Raw genomic sequence first — 6,000 nt, 5'->3', positions numbered from 1 at the left:
TTTTTTTTTTTTTTTTTTTTTTTTTTTTTTTTTTTTTTTTTTTTTTTTTTTTTTTTTTTTTTTTTTTTTTTTTTTCGGTTGGGCCCGTTTGGGCCCAATTCCTAAACGGGGCCCGCGGGGCCCGGCTGGGACGGGTCCGGGCCCCGGGAAAAAATCCGGTACCCTAAACGGGCCGGGTCCGGGTTACGGGTCTTGCCCCGCGGGTCGGGTCCGGGTATGAAAAAACCCGGCCCGAACCCGACCCGTTGCCATCCCTAATGGGGATATAACCCCTTAGCAGGGCAACGTTGATCAGAGTGAACCACTTGAGTACTGATAAGGCCTCTGATGGGACGGACGGCCAGAAAAGAGGCGAATGAATGATCAACAGATGGAAGAAGGAGATAGGAAGATGAAGACTATATAAGAAAAGCAAGTAAAGTAAAAAAGAGAGGGGAAGGAAGAAAAGGGGCTTCTCGGTCACGGGCCGAGGAGCATCCCCCCAGTTGTAAATAAACTCTAAGTATTTTTTAATAAAAGAGGGTTCATGCTTGGTGAACGACGGTCAGCGCCTAAACCTTTAACCCACTCTTTACAAATTTATTGTTTGGGCTTGTTGGGCTGAAAACTCATTCATACTTAGGGTCAAATCCAAGTTGAGTCCCTACAATTGGCGCCGTCTGTGGGGAGGATTAGAGGGCTGGTTGGCGCAGCAGGCGATTGTTCTAAGTGATCGTTTTACAGTAGGTTGGTGAAAAAAAAAATAGAAGATTTAACAGCAAAAAAAGAGATCTTGATATTATTTCATAAATAGAAACAGTACAAATTACAATCAGAGGCTCAGGCAGGCGTGTTTCACAAACAAATTTACAAGCTAATCCTACCAGCTAGTTCTACAATCAGAGGCCCAGGTGGACACTCCCTAAAAAACTAGCTAGAGGGAAGTGTCAAGCCGTGCTTTTATTGGCATAAAGAGAATGGGAGAGCTTGACACTAAAAGCAGGGAAGGGGGAGTCAAGGCCACCAATAACTCTTTTCTCGGAGCGGCGGAGCTAGAACAAAGAGAGGAGCAGATGCAGGGGCTCCGGGACACCTTCCCCCATGATGTTCCCTTGATTCTCTCCAATCCTCACGATTGTTGGCCGTTAGAGACAGCAACACTCGAGCACCGCCCATGATATGAATTCGCACGCCTTCTTCGTCGGGGTGCGCTCTGAGGAGAGACGTTAGGTACTTCAACAACATCCCTCCGGGCCACCTTGTATGGCGCCATCGGGGTTATGCCTAGATTCTGCCGCACCGGAAGCCCAGTGGGGGCTGCGGCCATAACGGCTCTTGGTACGGATGTCCTCACACCCGCCCAAAGCCGCCTCATATTTGCCAACTCCAGTCACAATTTCGGCGGGGTTGTTAAAAAGGCTTGGGGAGCTGAAAGGATGTGTTTTTTCTGTTTGTGTTGGGAGGTTCATGGATTGTAGAGAAACCATCCCCCCACCTTATATAGGGGATGAGGGTTGGTGAGAATTAATTCATGCAGAATTCGAAAAGAGAATTATCAGCTGGGCTAATAATGAAGCTACCAATTTTCAAGGAGGCCGTAGACCGTTCGACTCGTGTTAATTCACGAGGACATTAATGAAGGCGCGTTTCGCGCACCGAAGCGTCAAGCGCGGAACACGAACGGATAAAGGGCGCTTCATAAATGAAAAAGATAGGGGCTGGAGCTGGAGGCGAGATCAACGCCACGTGTAAAGATCATAATCTAACCCAAGGAGGAATCATCTCCAGTAAAGCGATCCGAGGACAAACCCTATTTACAGAAAAATAGAAGTGGTAGACAGAGCCAAGGTATTGCATGGTCCTCGGACCCAAGCCTATGGTAAAACTATTCACACCATTATACCTGGGTACTAGACAGAACCAAGGTATTGCATGGTCCTCGGACTCAAACCTATGGGGAAACTAGATACTTACAGAAAAATAGAAGTGGTAGACAGAGCCAAGGTATTGCATGATCCTCGGACCCAAGCCTATGGTAAAACTATTCACACCATTATACCTAGGTACTAGACAGAATCAAGGTATTGCATGGTCCTCGGACTCAAACCTATGGGGAAACTAGATACTTACAGAAAAATAGAAGTGGTAGACAGAGCCAAGGTATTGCATAGTCCTCGGACCCAAGCCTATGGTAAAACTATTCACACCATTATACCTGGGTACTAGACAGAATCAAGGTATTGCATGGTCCTCGGACTCAAACCTATGGGGAAACTAGATACTTACAGAAAAATAGAAGTGGTAGACAGAGCCAAGGTATTGCATGGTCCTCGGACCCAAGCCTATGGTAAAACTATTCACACCATTATACCTGGGTACTAGACAGAACCAAGGTATTGCATGGTCCTCGAACTCAAACCTATGGGGAAACTTGTTAGGACATATATGTTTTAATGTGTTTAAGAACATATGTCACTTAGTTATGTAAATTGGCTAATCCTTTGACAAAACGCACTCTGCTTGTAATTGGGTAGTTCTAGGTGTTTTTAATACTTCAAGAAACAATGTTTCAAACTCAAGTGTTGAAGTCATCAAGTCTGTCCAAGAGAAAGCAAGTTGAAGTGCAGAATTTTTAAAGCTCGACACCTCTCGATAGCTATCTCGACACCTGTTATCTGTCGAGAATTAAAAAGTCAGAATTCCAATCTGATTTTCTTGGGATCCGTGAATATGTTTTTGGGCTTTCTTTTCTTCTAACCCTAAACATATAAAAGGATTATTTTAAGAGCCGTTTTGGTAGACACAAGTTGTATTATCATTGAGCAATCTCTGTTTATGCAAATTGTGCTCAACAGACAAGGTTCTTGACCTAGTTCATCTTCCATCAAGAAGTTGCTGTGTATTTGCACCATAGGGTTTTGTGACCAAGCATCTTCCTACTATTCATCACGTGGATGAACTGAAGAACTTTGCAGCCAACCATTCTTCCTCAAGTTGGTGTTCTGAAGTCGCGTACTTGGATCCGCGCATTGGTTAGTCACGTACTTGGGAGCCGTGCATCAAAGGTGGAGACTGTCACTACAGATCAAGTCCAATTGGGTATTGGGGTAAGGGTTCAACTGTAGGTTGGTAAGGTACTTGGGATTCCTTTCTTGTAACCGCTTGATTTGATAATAGTGGAGTTTCGGGAGTGGTGACCTGAAAATCACCCGGTGGGGTTTTTGCAGTTAGGGTTTTCCCCATTCGTAAACAAATCACCGTGTCATTTATTTTTTCCGCTGCATAATTAGTATTTGGTGATTTGTTTGTGCTTCCACGTATTTGCATGTTAAATTGATTAATTAATAACTTTGGCTAATTAATTAATTAATTAGGGTTAATCACAAGGGGTCATTCAAATTGTGACCTAACAAAACTAAGTACTTACAGAAAAATAGAAGTGGTAGACAGAGCCAAGGTATTGCATGGTCCTCGGACCCAAGCCTATGGTAAAACTATTCACACCATTATACCTGGGTACTAGACAGAACCAAGGTATTGCATGGTCCTCGGACTCAAACCTATGGGGAAGCTAGATACTTACAGAAAAATAGAAGTGGTAGACAGAGCCAAGGTATTGCATGGTCCTCGGGCCCAAGCCTATGGTAAAACTATTCACACCATTATACCTGGGTACTAGACAGAACCAAGGTATTGCATGGTCCTCGGACTCGAACCCATGGAGAAAATAACCATCTGGAGAAAAACCAAAGCTTTACCTAGAATCGAGATATAATACGGTCTTTAGATTTATATTTGAAGGATAACAGATGATTTCATGAGACTAACTCCAGAATAGAATACCAATATCGAGCAGAATATTATAGTAAAGCAAATAAAAGAAAATATCTGTAGTTGGAAGCAAAGTATTAAGCATTCAGTTCAAACAGAAAGTATATAATTTCCTTACAACGCCACCGAGGCAAGAAATAAAATGAAATAAAAGAGAAAATAAAGAGAAAATAAACAGACTTGTCCTATGTCGTATACCAGTCTCACCAACTTAGTAGACAAATTAATTCGATAAGCAAGTCAAAAGGCTCTAGCCAAGGCCTAAGGGCTTCGTATCGAAGGGTCCGCAGGAGGCCTCGCCACGTCTTGTGGTATTTCCTGACCCTCGGTTCTAACTCCCCCCAACGTCCTCTGGGGTTCAACCTCCTCGGATGGTTGGTCAGTTAAAGATATATCCTCGGCGGTCTTATCGTGACTCTCAACCACTGGTAATGAGGACCCTCCTCGGGAGCAGCAGAGGTAGTCTCGTGAATTGCAATAGGGTAATATACCCTATCCTCCCTCCGAAGGTCAGATGAGGCATCAACCCCTGCTTGGTTGAGGGCTTCATGCCAAGTCTGAGAACAGTAATGCCTGCACACTGCAGGAACTTGAGCCCGAAGGGTGGCTTCAGTCTTAGCCACCCCATCTACGAAAGCCTCCTCCTCTGCCTGTTCTACAGAGCGCTCAGCGTCTATTTTTGCAAATACCGCCTCGTCTTTGGCTCTCACAACCTCATCCCTGGCATACTCAGCAATACCTTTCTCATGGATTGCCACGGTCAACTTTTCCTTCATATAGGCAATGTACCTTTTGGCAGTCTGTAGTTGACCCTCAACGTCTTACAAGCGATTAGTTTGATCCTCAGCTTGCTTCCTAGCCACGGCTAGGTCAGAGGCAGCAGTGTCCCTGGCCTTTGTCATCTCCTCCAGATCCTCGGTCGCCTTTTTTAGGTTGGCCTCAGATCTCTTGAGGGTATTAGCAGCTTCCAAGAACTTGTCACGCTCTTGCACTAAAGCATTGCTCTGGCCATCGACCTCTTCGTCTAACCTGAAAAAAGCCTGGATAGCCTGCCAATAAAAACAAATAACTCAGTAAAGAGAAGAAAGAAAAAAAAAAAAAAAAAAAAAAAAAAAAAAAAAAAAAAAAAAAAAAAAAAAAATTTTGAGCCCAAATTTTAATTTAAGCCCAGATTTAAGCTTAAATTTTGCCCAGATTCAAGCCTAGATTTAAGCCCAGATTTTGCCTAAATAATTAACGTGGCCCAAATATCAAATTAGTCCAAATCATAGGTTAAGGATACTAATCATAAATCAATAAATCACCTGTTAAATATAAATCAATAAATCATAACTAATATCATAATTATAATTATATGATATATATTCCTTTAATATATTAATAGCTTAATAGTTTCGTTTTAATTTTTATAATTAATACACTAAATAATTGTAGCCATTAGTGGCCTAATTAACAATTGCACTTTCGTATCAGTTATTCAGTTTTATTAATTAATATCACAAATTTACATTATGACTGCTGCTCATACAGGAAATCCAGAAAAAGAAACGAAAGACAAAAGAAAAAATTGATGTCGTTTCACATATACATTGTCCACAGATAAATTACACATGAAAGTGCAAATATAACATAGATTCAAAATGCTTGATAGCCCTTCAATTGATATTTCTAGTTGCAACCCCATTAATCAAAATCAACTTTGTTACAAAGCAAGCCCAATATTCATAAAATCAAAATGGTCCGAGAATGATTACACATTTACACCCAAAAAATCAAAAATAAAAAACCAACACCATCTCTCATTCTATTTGTCTCTGAAATCCGAGAAACCCAACACCATCAAACTGAAGAAAATACCTGAAGAAAATCTGATACTCTCCGATTTGGCTGAAGCTGATCCTCTTCGATTTGGCTGAAGGTTGAAGCTGAATCTGATGCTCTCCGATTTGGTCAAGCCTGAAGCAAAAACTGATGCTCCGATTTGGTGAGGAAAAGCGACTACAGCTCCGATTTGGCGAAGAAAAACGGCGACAGCTCGAGGTGAGGCGATGGTGTTGTCAGGCGGTGGTGTTGTGATTTGGTGGTGTTGTGAGGCCGACTGGGTTTTTGGTGGTGTTCACGGTGGAGTGAGGGCTGGGCTGCGTCGGATTGAGAGGGAGGGAGTGTGGGCTGTTGAGTGAGTAAGGCTGC

The sequence above is a fragment of the Quercus suber genome, unplaced genomic scaffold (genome assembly GCF_002906115.3).
Source record: "Quercus suber isolate HL8 unplaced genomic scaffold, Cork oak 2.0 scaffold_252, whole genome shotgun sequence".
Taxonomy (NCBI): domain Eukaryota; kingdom Viridiplantae; phylum Streptophyta; class Magnoliopsida; order Fagales; family Fagaceae; genus Quercus; species Quercus suber.
This window is presented reverse-complemented; position numbering follows the sequence as displayed.